We start from the raw sequence: 18,510 nt of genomic DNA on the forward strand, positions 1-18,510 counted from the left end.
CGTGGTCGGGGGAAGCTTTCCTTCTTCTGGAACTGTGGGCCCAGCGGTGGAGCCAGGCGGGCGGGAGCAGGTCGCGTGTGCAGGGAGAAGGGGCTGAAGCTGTGGCTAGGGGACCAGGACAGAGTTTGCTTGACCACAGGGCACTGCCCTGCAGTTGCCAGTGGCTCTAAGCTGTCCACATCCAAGGCCAGCAGTACTCTGGTACCCAAGCCAGCCTGGTGGGGACATTGGTGTTCTCGGGTACTGGAGCTGAGGGCAGGGTCAGGAGACCAGGATCTGTGTGAGGCCCTGGGTCACCCCACTGGGGACACTGAGAAGTACAGGGGGAGCCCTGGGCTGGGCAAATTGATAGCCCCAAGCAGACTGGGGTGTTGTGCCTCTACCTGTAGCATACAGAGGAACAGTGTCCTTACTTTGTGGTCACAGTCTACTAAGATCTGGAACCTCTGGTAACTGCTGTGGTCTGAAAGTTCGTGTGCCCCCGAAATTCATGTGGTGAAGCCTAAATGCCCCATGTCCTTGTAAGCGGGTGGAGACCGGGGCACTCTCTCTCCGCTCTAGGTGGGAGAAAACAGGCAGGTGCAGCCTGCACCTCGGGGGAGAGCCCTCCCTGGCACCAGGCCACACTGGCACCCCGACCTCACACTCTCAGCCCCCAGAATTGTGAGAAATACACATTCGTTGTGTAAGTCCCCCAGCCTGTGATATTCTGTTATAGCGGCCTGGACTATGACAGAAATATTAATATAAACTTCTCTTTCAGTTTGGTGGATTAAAAAATGTCCTCAATACAACTGAAGACAAATTCCCAATTAAGGATTTTATGGAACGGATGGGGTTCAGTTGTTAAATGATGTTATGAGCCCTGGACAAAGTTCTATTTCCCTTTAAAATATGGGTTTCCTATCGGGGGAACGTGGGCAGGGTAGATGAAGAATTGAATTCAGACAGGTAATCTGGTCATGGATTCTTATGCAGGTTTTCAAAGTGTAAACAGTTGTTGTCACTCACAGCTCATGTGTCAGTATTGTGATTTCAAAAAGGAAAAAAATAAAAAAGGAATTGGTACTTGGTTTTACAGACATGAGGGACACATTCTTAAAGTAGCCCATAATGTAATTTCAGCTTAGTGTTGACAGTGTTCCAGTTTCCTTCTAAGTCTGCTGAAAAATTACATAAGACAAGTGAAAGCTCATTTGCATGTCGCACCTGCATTTATGGAGCGCGGCGACCTCACGTTATGCCCCCCAAGTGCCCGGAAAACAACCCTGCCTCCCGGCAAGCAAAAAAATCTGCGCACAGCTTTAGTTTCCTGGGGCTACTGGGACAAATTAACACAAACTTAGTGACTTAAAACAACAGAAATTCATCCTCTCACAGGTCTAGAGATCAGAAGTCTCAAATCAAGGTGTGGGCAGGCCTGGATCTTTCCAGAAGCTTCAGGGAAGATTCTATTTCCTTGCATCTTTGAGTTTCTAGAAGCCACCCAGATTTCTGGGTCTGGGGCCCCTTCCTTCATCTCCAAAGTGCATCAGTCCAGCCTCCGTCTCTGTCACCACACCTCCTGTTTCTGACTCCGACCCCTTTTTTGCCTCCTTTTATTTATTTATTTTTGGACTTACTTGTCTTAAAACTTGCTATTTTATAAGTTGAACATCTATGTTATGCCTTGACAATTCAAAGCAGAAAGTAAAATTACATAGAAAGCCAAAAAACTTCATCGATACATCTAGACAGATGTTTGCTTGTGGTTTTTGGTATCTAAAACCTTTTTTCCACAAATCGCGCAGGTACCCTTTTTGTAGGCACGGCCGTGGCAATAATGAGAACCTGGTTGGTGCACAGAACTTTTACAAATCCCATAAGCGGAGAACTTATTCTTTCCACATGGATAGAATCTGCGGTATTCCTAGCACCATCTTTCCATGTATCTGCAGTGGTAACAATTCCAAGTTTCTTTTCACATTTTTCGATCACCATCCTTCCGCTGTGTCTTCCCTGGAATGTTTCGCCTCCTTTTACAAAGCATGTTGTGACTGCCCTGGGCTCACCCGGGTGAGCCAGCATACTCTCCCGTGTCACGGCCCTTCACGTGATCACATTTGCAAGGGTTCCTCAGCCGTGTAAGTCTTATGTCCGCAGGTTCCGAAGGTGAGGACAGGGACATCTCTGGGGGAGAGGCGTCCGTGTTCGGACTCCCACACCGTGTGGGGTAGCAGCAAAAACGTCTCCAGGGAAACGAGCAAACTCAGTTCAAAGACCATCTTGCAGTGTCCTGAACGACCACCTGGGGCTCTCTTGTCCCCGCACGGTGGGCTTTTGCCTGGCCATGGGCTGTGTTCACTCTGCACACGTGAGCAGAAAGCGTCGAGTCTTTGTTTCCCATTCCTCCCCCTCCTTTCCTTCTCTTGTCAGCAGCTGTCTTACGTGTGTGATGGGACATCACATGTGACTCTTCCTGTGTCTTGGAGTTCCCACAGAACGCCCTAAGTGAGGAAAACACAGCAGGTACTCGCATGCCAACAGCCTGGTGTGAGGGGCCAGAGCAGAGGGCAGGACTTGCAAAGGAGGTGCCCAAAGGGGTCATTCAGGGTCAGCCCTTCCCCTCCCCCCACCCCCAGTGAGGAGCTGAGACTATTTAGAGAGGTTGCCTTGGTCCCTTGGGGCTGCTGTAATGCAGACACCACAGACCGGGTGGCTCACAAACCACAAACAACAGGAGTTTCTTTCTTTTTTTCTTTTCTTTCTTTTTTTTTTTTGAGATAGAGTCTCACCATGTAGCCCAGGCTAGAGTGCTGTGACATCAGCCTAGCTCACAGCAACCCCAAACTTCTGGGCTCAAGCAATCCTCCTGCCTCAGACTCCCGAGTAGCTGGGACTACAGGCATGCGCCACCGGCTAACTTTTTCTATATATTTTTAGTTGGCCAATTAATTTCTTCCTATTTTTAGTAGAGACTGGGTCTCACTCTTGCTCAGGCTGGTTTCAAACTCCTGACCTTGAGCGATCCTCCCACCTCGACCTCCCGGAGTGCTGGGATTACAGGCGTGAGCCCCCGAGTCCGGCCTACAACAGGAATTTCTTGTTGACGGTTCTGGAGGTCGGGAGTCCAAGAACAAGGTGTTGGCGGGCTGGATGTCTGATCCGGGCACCAGGGATAATGGCTCCTGGGGTCACATGTGGCGCCTGCTGGCAGCATCTTCACGCGGTGGGAGGGGTGACCGAGCAACCCCAGGCCTGCGTTACAGGAGCACTAGTCCCATCCACAGAGGCTCTGCCCTTGTGCCGGAATCCTCCACCGAAGGCCCCACCTGTCACCGCCGCACCAAGGATGAGATTCCGGCTATAAATTCGGGGGGATACAAACCTTCAGGCCATAGTGGAGGGTGGAGAGGCAGTCGCTGAGAATCCCCGTGGCGTGCATTGCTGGGGCTGGACGTCTGCTGGCTAGGAGAGGAGGAGCTTGAGAAAGCTGGGCCACTGGAACAGCGCGCACAGTCTGGGTGGCGGCCTGGGAAACAGGGAGGGAGTGGCCGGGATTGGAACATCTGTGTTTCCAGAGCTTCCCCTGGGCCAGAGGTGGATCCCGCAGAAGGAAGCAGACTGCACCACGCTGAGAGGGACTGCACCCAAAGAAGCTGGCGCACGCTGCCCTAACAAAGCGCGTGGACTGGGTGGCTTAGACAGCAGAAGTTCGTTTCTCACAGTTCTGGGGGGCCAAAGTTTAAAGTCAAGACACTAGCAGGTTCTTGGTGAAGACCATTTGCCCAGCTTGGGAACGGCTGCTGTCTTGTTGTGTTCTCACATGGTGCAGGGAGAGAGAATGAGAGGTGGCGGAGGGGAGGAGAGAAGGAGGGAGGGGAGAGAGCACTCTGATCCTTTCCTCTTAAGAGGACACTAATCCCATCATGGCGCTGCCCCTTCAGGACTTCCTCGAATCCTAATTGTCTCCCAGTGGCCCCTCCTCCCAATACCACGCTGGGAGTCAGGGCTTCGGCATGGACTAGGAGGGCACAAACCCTCAGACCAGACCGTAACACCACTCAACAGGGCCACCGGGACCGGCAGGGGCAGAGGACAGAAGTGCCAGCAGCCAGAGGAGGCGTCAAGCTCCCGAGGGAACAGTAGGGCAGAGACCCTCGGCTATCTGAGGGTCATATATCATCCCTCTGGGGCTAAAGTCAGCAAGGGAATGACTCCATCTCTCTGAGGCCTCAGTGTCAAATCACCACTGTCCTCCCCAGGTGAGGCCTTTCCTGCCCGAACCTGCCATACCCCTGTGAGAGTCACTCCCTGGAGTCCCTCGGAGTGCAGCCTGCAGCCTCACAGGCGGCGTGACCTCTCACCTCTCTTCCGACCCTGCTCCCCGACTGCAGCGGCCTGAACCCCCAGCCAGCAAGTGCAGGAGGGCGGGGCTCCTGCCGACATGCAGGCTTGTTAGTAGCTGGGCCCTGGCTCCCTCCACACATCAACCCTGGGGAAGAGAAAGAAACATAGAATCAAAGAAACACAAACAGGCAAACAAAAGAAGCCCGGGAAGACCGTAGGCTGCGCTTGCTGGTGTGGGGGTGCAGCGGGTGAGGGGGGCTGGGTGGCGGATACTTCCTCTCAGGGCTAACGAGGATTCTGGGCAGAAGTGGAGCATTAATTAAGCATTCATCAGGCTGCACTTTGGCCGGCTTCCTTGTAACCAGGAGCTCGGATCATTTGCATTCCCATTGTTCTTATGGGCAGGATCTTCTACTTTCTGAGGATGGCTTTTGTTTGAGAATTGCTTAAGATGTTTTTCAGATCCTGAATTCCAGTCACCAGTTGGAAGACCCCCCACAGAGGAACCAAATCAGCATGAGAATGCAGTTTCTTCACCTCCCTGTTCCATGACAAATCAAAGATTCAATTGGCCCACTTTGAATCCCTTAAAATCCCTAGCCCCAGATTCCTTTGGGAGGTGGATTTGAGGTTTCCTCTGGTCTCTTCATTCAGTGGCCCTACAATTAAACTCCTTTCCGCACTAAAATATGGTGTCTTGGCGAATCCACTTGAAGTGCTCATTGGGCAATGAACCTATTATGGTCACAGAGGCCGTGGGAGGGAAAGTTGATCGAGGGCAAAGAACTTAAGTTCTGCTTTTGTTGGGCCGTAGAAATGTACAGCCTGTTTGGGAGAGAGACGACCGCCCAAAAAGACTCAGAGTCCAGAGGCTTGATGCAAGAGAGCAAGAGGATTTATTTCCAGCGCGGCGCAGGGGCGAGCAGCACCACCGAGCTGGGGAAGCTGCCGCGCCGAAGCTCTCAAGTTTAGGGCTTTTATGGGGTGAGACCACACGCAGGTGGCCGGGAAATTTAGAGAGACGACCGCCCAAAAAGACTCAGAGTCCAGAGGCTTGATGCAAGAGAGCAAGAGGATTTATTTCCAGCGCGGCGCAGGGGCGAGCAGCACCACCGAGCTGGGGAAGCTGCCGCGCCGAAGCTCTCAAGTTTAGGGCTTTTATGGGGTGAGACCACACGCAGGTGGCCGGGAAATTTAGGGTGGGGAAATTCCAGTAGCTCCATCTTGCACAACCAGTTGCACGACCACTACCCAATTCTGAGAACTTGCAACCGACACTTACGGGAAAAAAGAAAAAAAGAAAGAAAAAGAGAGGGGTAGGGGTCTTAATTACCTAAGAGCAAGCATAGTTACAGAAGCGAAAAGCTGGTTAGGCTAGTTTGGGCCTTTAGGCTAGTTTGGGCCTTTAGGCTAGTTTGGGCCTTTCACTCTTGGCTCCCCCCAGTCGGTGCCTTGGGACAACCACTGCCCCAGACCCAGGGTAGAGGTGTGCATGGAGTGAAGCCATGCACCAAAGGACATGGTGGAAAGATTGAAGGACAGCACCAAAGATTGCTGAGTGAGGAGTCAATTCACTCATTTATTTACTCAACAAATATTTACCAAGCTAACCCTAATCTGGGCACTGGGTATGCATCTGCACTCACATCTATATTCTAAGGAGGAGACCATATTAAATAACGTAAGTAAAAGATATAGCGTTTTAGATAATGATGAGTTCTAGAGAGAAAATTAAACAGGGAATGGTGATGAAGGCGGCGTTTTGGGTAAAGACCAGGGGAAAGTGAGGCAGTGAGCCCCGAGTCCATCTGGGAAAAGACATGCCGGGGCAGAGTGCCCGGTGTAGCCAAGACCGGCACAGGCGCCAGTAGGGCTGCCAGGGAGAGAAAGGGGAAGAGAGTCAGGAGACAAGGTCACAGAAGTGACCGGGGGTAGATCATGAAGAATATGGTGAAGATGTTAGCTTTATTGTACATGAGATGGGAACCCATGCAGGGTTTGGAGCAGAGGAATGTCTAATCTTCAGACTGGACTGCAGGAGGACAGGGTAAAGGGTTACTCCAGGTAGAGATGTGGAGTGTCTGGTTTCAGTCTGAAATGTTGGTTTTTAGTGCACTCATGGCCGAAGAATGACCAGCTGCACCAAAGTAAGGCAAGCACAAAAACGAAGTTTATTGAGGAGAAAAAATAGGATTACAGAGCGCAAGCAAGACGTGGGTTTACAGAGTATGATACATGCCCCACAGACCATGACTGGACCCGTTGTCACAGCAAAGGGAGAGCAAAAGGAAGGAGCCAAAAAAGGGCCTGGTTATGGTCTGCGCCTTGTTTTTTTTTTTTAGACAGAGTCTTACTCTGTTGCCCAGGCTAGAGTGAGTGCCGTGGTGTCAGCCTAGCTCACAGCAACCTCAAACGCCTGGGCTCAAGCCTCAGCCTCCCAAGTAGCTGGGACTATAGGCATGCACCACCATGCCCGGCTAATTTTTTTTTCTATATATATTTATTTGGCCAATTAATTTCTATTTATAGTAGAGATGGAGTCTCGCTCTTGCTCAGGTTGGTTTCGAACTCCTGACCTCGAGCAATCTGTCTGCCTCAGCCTCCCAGAGCGCCAGGATTACAGGCGTGAGCCACGACGCCTGGCTGCACCTTGTTTTATAGTCCTCAGATTGGGACCTCCCTGTGGCTCAACGTCACCAGGGAACCACTTTGATTAGACAGTTGGGAGTTGCATGGCCTGAACCTTACTGCGCATGCAGGTCACTTCTAGACCCTACCGTGCCTATGCAGCGTGGCCTGTAGGCTAGGGAGTCCTCTGCATCCTTTTGCAGCTGGCCTGCTGAGTTGTCATTGGCAGATTTGTGGGGTGTCCCCTGATCCCCCATGTATGGCAGTTGCTCAGGGCAGGATCAAAATGGGGCAGGACCAAGACGGGGGTGTGCGGCCAACGTTCTTACCAGGTGGGGCAATTGCACCAATGCAAAGCATCCACTTTTGTCCCCAGGAGACCCGGAATCCCTTGCTAACTACCTAACAGAAGGATGTGAGGGTAGCAGTGGGAGGTGATAAGAGACGAAAATTGAATATATGCTGAGTAGAGTAAAGGATTTGATGATGAACTAGATTTGGAAGTAAGAGAAAGACAGACATCAAGGAATATGCCAAGGATTTTAGCCTAAGCCATGGCAAGAAGTAAGTCATTGTTAACTGAGTTGGGGAAGAATGCAGAGGGAATTAGTGAGGGCATATCCGGACCTCAGTTTTGGGCAGGTTAGGTTTGAGATGCTCGTTATTTATCGCGTTGGAGACATATTAAACAGGTCAGTTCAGGTCACAGGTCAGCGCTGGAGATGCAAACGCGGTAAGCCATCAGCACGTAGAAGGTGTTTAAAGCTACAAGAATGAATGAAGTCACCAGGCAGTGAGTGTAGGTAGAAAAGAGAAGTCCAAGGGCAGAGCCCCCGGGCGCTGCAACCTTTAGACGTGGAGGAGTTGAGAACAAAGCAGCCAGTGGGAGGTAGCAGAAAAGAAGGAGGCAACCGGGTCAGATTATGTCCAGAAGGCAAAGGGGAAAGAGCCCCTGGGAGGAGACAGTGACCCCTGTAGCCAAATGTTGGTGCTCAGCCAAATCAAACAAGGGTCAGGAAGATTTCCACTGAACACAGCAATGTGGAGGTGACTGGTGACTGTGAGAGGGGCAGTGTTGGTGGACAAAGGAGCGGCATGGGCAAACACGTGATGGGGGAGACAACATTGAGGGAGTGCAGAGGATTTTTGCTGCGCATGGAAGGGGAGAAATTAGACAGAAGATGGAGGCAGAGAGTTATTGTCGTTTCGTTTTTTAAAGAGGGGGAAATAAGAGCGTACTTGCATTTGGATGGGACTGGTCCTACAAAGGGGGAAGTTGATGACACAAGAGACAGGGAGTAAATTTCTGGAATGGCAGAGCAATCCCCTCTAAGAACCCACTCCTCCATAAACACTGTGAGAAAACAGGCAACAACAACCAAAAGGTCAAAATCAACTTTTTCAGATCTGGAATGTAACCAAAGATTTGCAACAATCCTAGAAGCATTTATTCAAGTAAAACAACTGAGTACCAGTGTGCACAGTGAGCTCTGTGGCATTTTGACGTGGCCCATTCCCACATACCTTTCCCCAGCTCTGCAGTGGCCTAAAAGGCAGCCCAGCCTAGTACCCTGGAGAGGGTAAAACAAAAAGTCCCATCTCTGGAGAATTATCGTTATTTGACCTTGTCCTGGAAAAGCTTCATGTTGTCTCTATTTGACCTAACTTGTCTTAGCTTGACCTGACTCAGATCACTCTGTGTGAACAGCCCTTTCTCCAGAGCTCTTGTCAAAAACAATCAGTGGCGACTGTTTAACATCCTGTCCAGCAGAGATGGTGGTAACAGTTGGGACCAACAAGAGGCTGAACGATAGACTCTAACAAAAAAACCTCATGAGGCCATAAGGGACTTGGAAAAGCTGCAACATATTTCTGGGAATTGAGGAGGCCACGCACCGTGTGCATGGCCAGGAAAGACCAGAGAAGGCTCTAATCTCTCGTCTGATCTCGAGGCTCCACACAAGCAGCGAGTGGAGACTAAGACAGAGTTGTAAGTTGCCTGCTTAGAAGAACAGAGAGAAAAAGATAGAAAGACTATTTGAAGAAATAATGGCTCAACAATTCCCAAATTTGATGTACATGCTAATCTACACATCCAAGAAGCACAACAAACTCTAAGTTGGATAAGCTCAAAGACACTTACAACTAGACACATCATAGTCAAATTGATGAAAGTTTGCAAAGAGGATCCTGACAGCAGCAAGAGAGAAACAACCTGTCATGTACAAGACACCCTCAATAAGATTAATGGCCAATTTCTTTTTAGAAACCATGGTGACCATAAGGCAGTGGAATCGCATATTTAAAATTCTGAAGGAAAAAAAAACTCAAAACGCTATAGACCAAGAATTTTATATCTGACAAAACTACCCTTCAAAAATGAAGGTGAGGCCGGGTGCGGTGGCTCATGCCTGTAATCCTAGCACTCTGGGAGGCCCAGGCGGGCAGATTGCTCGAGGTCAGGAGTTCGAAACCAGCCTGAGCAAGAGCGAGACCCCGTCTCTACTATAAATAGAAAGAAATTAATTGGCCAACTAATATATATAGAAAAAATTTAGCCGGGCATGGTGGCGCATGCCTGTAGTCCCAGCTATTCGGGAGGCTGAGGCAGTAGGATTGCTTGAGCCCAGGAGTTTGAGGTTGCTGTGAGCTAGGCTGATGCCATGGCACTCACTCTAGCCTGTGCAACAAAGTGAGACTCTGTCTCAAAAAAAAAAAAAAAAAAAAAAAAAAAGATGAAGGTGAAATCAAGACATACGCAGATAAACTGTAAGGGAGTTTATGACTAGTAGGCATGCCCTACAAAAAATGGCAAAGGGAGTCCTCCAGGCTGAAATGAAAAGATACTATATAGTAACTCAAAGGCATATGAAGAATTAAAGAAGAGTGGTAAAGATAATTACATATGTAAATATAAAAGCCAGTAGCATTGCATTTTTTGTTTGCAACTCCCATATGATTTAAAAGACAAATTTATAAAACGATAACTATAAAGCTGTTAATGGATTTATAATGTATAAATGTATAATGTATAAATGTAATTTGTATGCTGATAATAGCAGAAAGAAGGGGAGGAGAGAGTGGAGCTATATTAAAGATTTTATATATGATTGAAATTAAGTTGGTGTTAACACAAACTTTACTGTCTTAAGATGTTAATTATTATACCCATGGCATCCACTAAGAAAATAACTTTAAAAATACACACATACACACGCATATACAGAGAGAAGGAGAGAAAGAGAGGGAGAGAAAGAAAATTAAAATGATATGATAAAAATATCTATTAACACAGAAGAAGGCAGTGATGAATAGATAAAGCAACAAAAAGCAATCCATGTAACCAAAACATTTGTACCCCCATAATAGTTTGAAATTTAAAAAAATTAAAAAAAAAGAAAGGAACAAAAAAGCCCCAATAAATACAAAAGACAATTGATTAAATAGTAGATGTAAACCCTACTTTATCCGTACTTACATTAAATGTAAATGAACTAACCACTCCAACAAAAGGAAGAGATTGGCAGCATGGCTAAATAAACATGATCCAAACTATATGCACTCTACAACACATACAATTTACATTCAAAGTCAGAAAGAGGTGGAAAGTAAAATAATAATAAAAATTATACCATGCAAGCAGTACCCAAAAGAGAGATGAATTGGCTATACTATTTTAATAATATGAGACAAAATAAATTTTATGACTAAATTGTTACTAGAGACAAAGAGTGACATGTTATGTTAGGAGGATAAATTATCACAAAGACATTACAACTGTACACATATATGTACCTAACAACAGAGCCCCAAAATACATAAAGCAAAAATTGACAGAACTGAAGCTAGAACTAGACAATCCAACAATAGTAAGTGGAGGCTTCAATACTCCATCTTCAATAATAGATAGAACAACTAGACAAAAGAACAGCAAGGAAATGGAAGACTTGAACATCACAATAAACCAACGAAACCTGCCAGACATTTCTAGAATATCTAGAACACTCTCTCTGTCCATCAACAGTAGGATACATGTTTTTCTTAAGTACATTCTCCAGGATATACCATATGTTGGGTCACAAAACAAGCCTCAGCAAATTCAAAAGGACTAAAATTATACCAAAGTATGTTTTCTGACCACAATGGAATAAAATTAGAAATGAAGAAAATTTGGGAAATTTATAAATATATGGAAATCAAACAATATACTTATTGATAATCAATGGGAAAAAATTTTTTAAAAAATCAAAGGAAATTTAGAAAATACTTTGAGATGAGTTAAAGCAAATACACAACATGCCAAAATTATGGGATGCAGCTAAAGCAGCGTTTAGGGGTCAGGGTTAAGGGTGACTATAAAGGGGTCTCATGAGGGAGTTTTTATTGGGTGCCAGAACTATTCTGTGTCCTGATTGTGGAGTTGGTCACACAAATAAATGTATGCACGTCATAGTTTATAGAACAGTAAACATTCTCGTACAAAAGTCCGTTCTATGTTACATTCATTTAAAAATAGAACTGTAGAAGCTAATGCCAGAATTTGTACGGACGATTATTATCATGCACTTTAAACGATAGGTATATGCAAGGCCCTCGTTACAGAAGAACCCCTTTAAAGCTCCCAACACCGGCTGTACATTTTCTTCAGTTATGCAAATAAATTACTCGATTTGCTTATAGGAAAAAAAAAGTAGGAACTGAGACATGGATGCTTCCTACTACTTCTAGACAACATTGTAGTGGAGGCCCCCAAATAAATTAAAGACATAGGATTAGAAAGAAGGAAATAAAAACATCATTATTTGTCAGCAGCGGGGGAGGGAGGGAGAGTAACAAACAGAGAGGAAACAGATCGCCCTCCCTCCTTCCTCAGAGCAGATGTTCTGGTCTGAGTCTGACCTGAGCCAAGAGAGGAGAGACTTGGTAACGAATTTTTCGGAGTTCTAATGTTAAACAGGACTAGGCGCTTCACTACATGAAAAAGAGGCTATTGTTTAGTGCTGCAAGTGACTAAGCTATGAGAGCCGCCAAACATATCAGGAGCCAGGAGCACTAAAAACACTAGAAGCTGCGAACAAAAAAGTCTGCTTGCAGGTTGTGCCAGAAGGAGACAAGGGGATTCAGTATGCTGAGGAGGAGCTGCGGGCCTCTGAGAAAATACAGCAACCGGGACCTGCCCTGCCACTTCCTGCCTTTCCTGCCCGCCCTGTCCCCTTCATCACACCCACACAAAGAGGGGCAGGAACGGCCCGCAACTTCCCCACTCCATAAACGAAGCCTACACCTCCCCTGCCCTTTCGGAATTCACAGTCTAAGACCACATAGTGAGGAAGAGCACACAGGCCTTGCAGGTACTGAACACGCCTTTCCCATTAAGACTGGAATCTGTTAGAGGAAAAGGGTAAGCGCATTTGGCAGAAGCAGCGGGTGAAGGAGGGGAAAATGACTGGCTAGAATGAAAATGACTTCTTGGCAGTGAGCTGGGCGGGGAGTCGCAGGGTGTGGGAGGGCGTGTGGGGAGTGAGACGATCGATCGATCTGGGTGTTGAGTTAACTGATCTGCACAGAGGAAAGGCAACTTTTGCTTTTTGCTGGAGTTACTTGATTACTTGCATTGACCGGCATTTGTTGTATGGGATGTCCTTCCTGAGTAACCCTGTACTTTGGCAAGCATGCATAATAAAATGTAGTTTAGTGACTTTTAACAAAGCTATGGCTACTATATGTTAGTTGTAATCAGAAAAGCCATTATCCAGCTTTATGGAGAATCAGTTTTCCGACTTCAGAGGCAGCCAGGCTTTGTCAGAAGGGTGGGTCTCTTGCCTTACTGCTTGCTATATTTTCCTTTATTTAAAAGCACGTTGTTTTTTAGCAGAGAATCAAACAGACATTTGTATAGCAATGTTGACGGCAGACTATTTACAGTAGCCAAAGGCCTCTGTGTCTGTGTGCTCGGGTCTGCAGTGGCGGGGCCGTGGCACCACACGTCTGTCCTAACCCATAGAAGGTGCAACGATAAAAGTGAGCCCTGATGGGAACTATAGGCTTCAGGCGATGAAGACATGTCAGTGTGAGTTTCCCGATTGTGGCCAGCGTCCCACTCTGGTGGGGGGCGTTGGTAATGGGGGAGGCCGGGCACTTGAGAGGAGAGGGAAACCCCTGTGCCTTTCTCTTAATTTTGCTGTGAACCTAAAACTCCTCTGAAAGATGGATGATTAAAGAAAATCCGGTGTTGGGTGTGAGAAAGGGGTAGGACCAGGGAGCATCCGGGCTTCCCGGGTTAGGAGGTTACTGGGTGGATTGTGGTGTCGTCACTGGTGGGTTTCAGGGCGCCCAGGAGGACCGTGTTTGAGCAGAGCAGGGGAAAGGTGTCTGAGAGGCTTCCGGGAATTGTCTTCTGTCACCGCACAGCCAGGGGCTGGAGGGGCAAGAGCCGCTGTCCTGAGTGCCTGGGAAGACGTCTGCTAATAGACTCTCTCAGCCTGCTGGAAGATGACCAGGATAAAAGCCATCAGAGAAGAAAAATGACCTAATCCTGTGCCTTGGCCCACTCTGGCTCCACCGCTATGGTTCCTGCCCACGTGTTTTGGGGGCTCCTTTTACACACTCAGGGTGCAAGACCTAACACACGGTCCTGCGACCAGCAATGTTTGGTGGTGGCGTCGGTAGCAGCCCTGTCTCTGGCAGAGCCCCTTGGTGCCCCGGTAGCCGAAGGGAAGACAGGTGCGAACATGGGCACATCCTTTTGCAAACGGTCCCAAGTTGTAGATAGATCGGCTCACGTCAGCTTCCCTAGCCAAGGGGGCTGAGGTCCGGTCTATTCGTCTGAACATCTTTAACCCCAGATCGTGCTGCTCAATAGTGCTTATGGAATGAATGAATGAATGAATGAATGAGCTCTTATCAAGTTAAGCATCACCACAAGGCTGAGAGGTCGCCAGAGACGGGGCAACAACTCTGCCAGGGTGGCGTGGACGAGGGCTGCGCTTCTCCGACGTCCTCCTGTCCACAGCAGCCCCCAGGGAACCAGATGCCACAGATGCCAGGACTCTGAGGCCCGAGGGCCTTTGGGGGGTTCTTCTTTCTCGATGTCACTGCTCTGCTATTACGCGAATAACGCGTGCTGTCTGGAATGGATTTAGAACATTGACGTCAGCAAAGAGAATAAGATAAAACTCACCGGCAATGATTCCGACTAGAGATAACACCATAAACATTTTCATGTCTCTTTTCAGAATTTTCCGTACACATAAATAAGCATATGGTATGCTTAAAAAAAAAAAAAAACAACTAAAATGGAATCACATGGAAGCTAATGTCCTGGAACCCGCTATTTCACACAATGGTTCCGTGAACATCTGTACCGGCCAACACGCTTTCCACTGTGAAAGACGGAAACCCAACCCAGACTGGCTTAAACCACAAAGGGAGCCGCTCAGCTGGGCGACTGAGAAGTGGGCAGCTCAAAGGACGTCCTCCCCATCCCTGCCTCCCACTTACTGGGCAGGGATTCCCCCTCGTGGTGGCCCCGGCAACCACACCCTCCCAGCCTGGCAGTCTCGCCCACACAAGGCTTCTCTTTGCAACAGTCCAACACGCGCCTTGGCTCCTCCTGGCCTGTGGGGCTTGGGGGTCTGCCTGGCCAGCCCCTGTGGCCGGGGACATGAACTGTCCTCAGCGGGCTGTGTCCCAAGCCCACCCCTGGCGCTGCAGGTGGGGCAAACCTCAGGGACAGAGCTTGAGGGAGTGTGATCCCCCAAGCAAACTCGGGATGTGCGAGCAGAGGGGAGGAGGTTCAGGACTAGGAGAAACGCCAGGCTTTTGTAATGTCTTTCCTGTCAACATACACTTCACCTCACAGTTCTCTATGCCAGCAGCATTTTCCACTGACGGACGACGTAGGTTTACTTAACCGATCCTCACGACGCGTATTTAGGTTACTTCCAACCTCGGTGCTATTAGGAACCGTGGTATAAAGAATGCCCTGTTGCTAAATCTTCGTCTGTATCCCAAAAGAATCCCTCATTATCCTACATTAGTGGGAAACAGTCAAGGGGCTCTATAAACCTGACAGTTTCAGGGCTCTCGGCAAAATTGCAAAACAAACCCACCTTTCTCTGCTGTCATCCTACGCTGCTTTCTCCATCACGGCGCCCTTCACCGCTGGGGACTCTGTCCTCCTGCTGTCAGGGACTCCCAGTGAGACCTACCCTGGCTAGCTCCAGACTACACAATGCCTTCTTTCTTTCCAAACAAAATTCACATTTTATAAATAGGGCTGATCTCACTTAAGAGGAAAGCCAGGTAAGTATCTAGACACAGTAAGACCCACATGACAACAGAGGTGACCTTTCTAGAACATGGACTGTGTTTGAGCAGAGGTGGTTTGGCCGGCCCTCATGGTTTCACCAGCCCACAGGGGACCAGAAACTTGCCCCCCTTCCGAAAGGGGCCACCCCCTTCCTACACTTTCACTAGGATCGGTAGTGGCAGCCACTGTTGGGATGGGGAAAAGGGGTCGTAGCAAAACTGAGCACAAAATTAAAACCTTGTTCTGTTCTAACTCCTGCAAATGACTGGTGCAGTCGGCCAGTGCTGGACAGTTTCCTAGACCGAGGCAGGCCACTGGGAGAGACTGCCATGACGTGGATGGGCATGTGACATGCTCACTGCCACGAGCCCACAGAAACGCAGTAGAATGAGCACTAGTAACCCTCCTGTCTAGGGTAGTCGGAAAAGCATAGAATTTCATTTTGCTTCCAGTAATGGCCCATAAGCAAAAGAGTCACATTCAGCTGTCAGTGACAGTTCACCTGTCCGTAGATGAGTTCAGGACCCAACGGATATGTTCAAACGTATTCCTTATGCTGTGAGGTTCCTGGATTGCTCAATTTAGCCTCGAGAAATCAGAAAGAAATATTTATGTGTTAAAAGCCTTCCTCGAGACAGATTCCACAGGGTGCTCAGTTTTCTGATTTTTCAGAGGAAATGCTAATACACTAAATCCCATCATTTACTCAGCAGACATTTAAGGACCTACGTGGTATCAGGTGCATATTAGGTGCTGGGGCTAAATAAGATACAGTCCTACCCTCAAGGATCCTCTAGTCCAACGAAGGAAATAAATTAATAAATATAGAGTAAGTGCTTAACTAAAACAAACCAACCCTAATTACATGCTGGATTTGCTTTCCTGCATTTGGGTATATGCCGGAGACTCCTGCATGGGGCACCGGCTCTGGACTCTAGAATCTCGGGGTGTCTTTCACCTGCTCGTGCCGTTATTATGCAGAGATAAACGGACATTTCCTTCAAGGCAAAGGAGAGATACCTTGTAAATTTCTGTGTGAATTGAGTTTGATATCATGATTGGTGGAATCATTGTACTCAGTCACTTCTAATATTCCAATACTCTAATATAATCTCAGTTTTCATAATTTGGGGCAAGAGAGTAGGGGAAAGTAGTTCTTGGATTTCATACAATTTTTTTAAGGAGTCAAAGTCTATTCAAATCAACTTGACGTGCAGCTGGCTCTGGGCCAAGCTACCTCCCCAGCTCTGCCTGTATCCTTAATCTTGACCTATTACCCCCCACCCCAAGGCTGCCAGTCATTTTGAATTAAACAGAACCCTGCAGCAAATAATGTGATTATTTGTTTACTTTTGTACTGCTCTAGGGGAGTATCTTTAGTACCAAGCTACAGCTAGCCTACAAGTCACCTTTCTGTGAATAATAATTTTAAAGAGCGTCCTTTCTACACACAGTAATAAAGGTGTCCCTTCTGGTGAGCTGTCCTGCTCTGGGCCCCCCAGGAAAAGGGCTTGGTGAACTAGACTCTGGTGGACTTCCGCCCCACCTGGCTTTACGCAGTGCACAAACCGCACAAGAGGATGCTAACCCTGAGTAGGTTCTTGAGTCTAAGGATTTCATTTGGCTCTAGAGAGTACCTTCACTTCTGTATTGAAACAATGCCGAATGGTAAAAAGATCCCTTTATTGTGTGATTATTTTTATTAAACGAAATTATTTTCTTCTGTATATTTTTCTTAATAAAATGCCAAAAGAAGTGTGCTTAATAACAGATTTTTAAAAGTTACAAAAGTAAAACTTGCAAATCCTAATGTTAATTTCGATTTTAAGTCCAGCTTTTTCACCCTGTGATTTTTATTCCGACCTTTTACAGTATAAATGGTTATTGTTCTTTATCGCATTCTCCTTCCCATTGCCGCACCCTCCTCCCCACACCAAATAAAATCCTTGGGAAAAGAAAGCAGCTTCACACCATTGAGATTTTAAGGCCTGTCCTGGCTGTCTCCTGTGCTCCACGCCTATCTTGAAATGGGACATCAAAGGTTCCACCCAACCGGCCTATGCGACTATTCACACTTGGCGCCCTGGCTGGGTGTGTCCTGGGTGGGGACAGCCGCCGCTACCCACTGGGTGAGACCCGAACCCCGGGGCCCACGGCGCTTGTGCCATGCCCCAAGTGCTCCTCAGGGCTGCGCGTTGGTGCGTCCGATGCTGCGTCATTCCTTCTGCCCCTGAGCCAGCCACGAAACTCGTTCAACGAGCGAGTCGGAAGGAGAAGGTTCAGAAGCCAGTTCTTGCGGGGTAATTACAGAGTTTATCAGGGCGAGAGCTTCCCGCCTTCCCCGGCCCGGGAAGGGATCTCGGGGAGTCCAGGCCGGGGCAGGCGGGAGGGCGGTGGGGACCGGCCGGCGCTGAATGAGCTTTTGTTAAGCGGACGCGGGCGCGGGGGCGTCAGGGCCCTCCGGCTGTGACCGGTCCCCTCGGGCGGGCGCCCGGCTCCGTCTTCGCCGCAGAAAGGCGTTTGCGGAGTCGCGGGGGCGGCTCGGGCGGGGCGGGGGCCGCCGGCGAGGGCCACGGACGCGTCTGCGGGCCCAGGCGTCTAGATGGGCGCGGAGCACTCCACCTGGCCGCCGGGCTCGCGCGCGGAAGCGTGCCCCCAGGTGAGGGCGCGAACACACGAATGTAGCTTTGGACACGTCTGGTGCGCGCTTGCTCCTCGCCGGGGGGGAAAGGAAATGTTTACCGAGTGCGGCCCCTTTTCGCCCCTGAGACTGACGCCCCGCGAGGTTTTGGCAGCCGGAGACTCGGAGGTGTGACTCGGGGGTGCCCGTGGGAAGGGTCTGGCCGGGTCGCCCGGACGCCTGACTGTCCCTGACCCTCGATCCCTGACCCTGCGCACAGCCCGGAGGAAACTCAGGCTGGGGTCGGACTCAGGGGAGGACAGCGTCCGGCAGAGGCAAGCGGTGGGGGTCGGAGCTGCAGCGAGAGCGCCGAGGGGTCCGGGGACGGTGGGGTGGGGGCTTCTGCAGAGGATGGCGCGCGGCGGCTGCGCCGGGAGCGCCCACGGAGGGAAGGGGGATCTTATCTGGCAATTAAAGATGTGCTGACAGAGGGCCGGGCGTGCAAAAAAAGGGGCGGGGGTTGAATCTACCCGGATTCCTTTCAAATGGGGAGCTGGGCTTCCTGGGGGAAATGTGCAAGAAAAAACAATCCAGGAAAGTGCAAAGGTGGCTGGGGGAAGAG

At 48.9% G+C, this 18,510-nt stretch overlaps 1 pseudogene; it reads right to left on the bottom strand.

Moving 5' to 3' along the window:
• Positions 1-1,729: 1,729 nt before the first annotated feature.
• Positions 1,730-1,980, bottom strand: LOC109729718 (cysteine-rich PDZ-binding protein pseudogene; annotated as a pseudogene).
• Between the last annotated feature and the right edge of the window lie 16,530 nt (positions 1,981-18,510).

Source organism: Microcebus murinus, chromosome 17, assembly GCF_040939455.1.
Source record: "Microcebus murinus isolate Inina chromosome 17, M.murinus_Inina_mat1.0, whole genome shotgun sequence".
NCBI lineage: Eukaryota > Metazoa > Chordata > Mammalia > Primates > Cheirogaleidae > Microcebus > Microcebus murinus.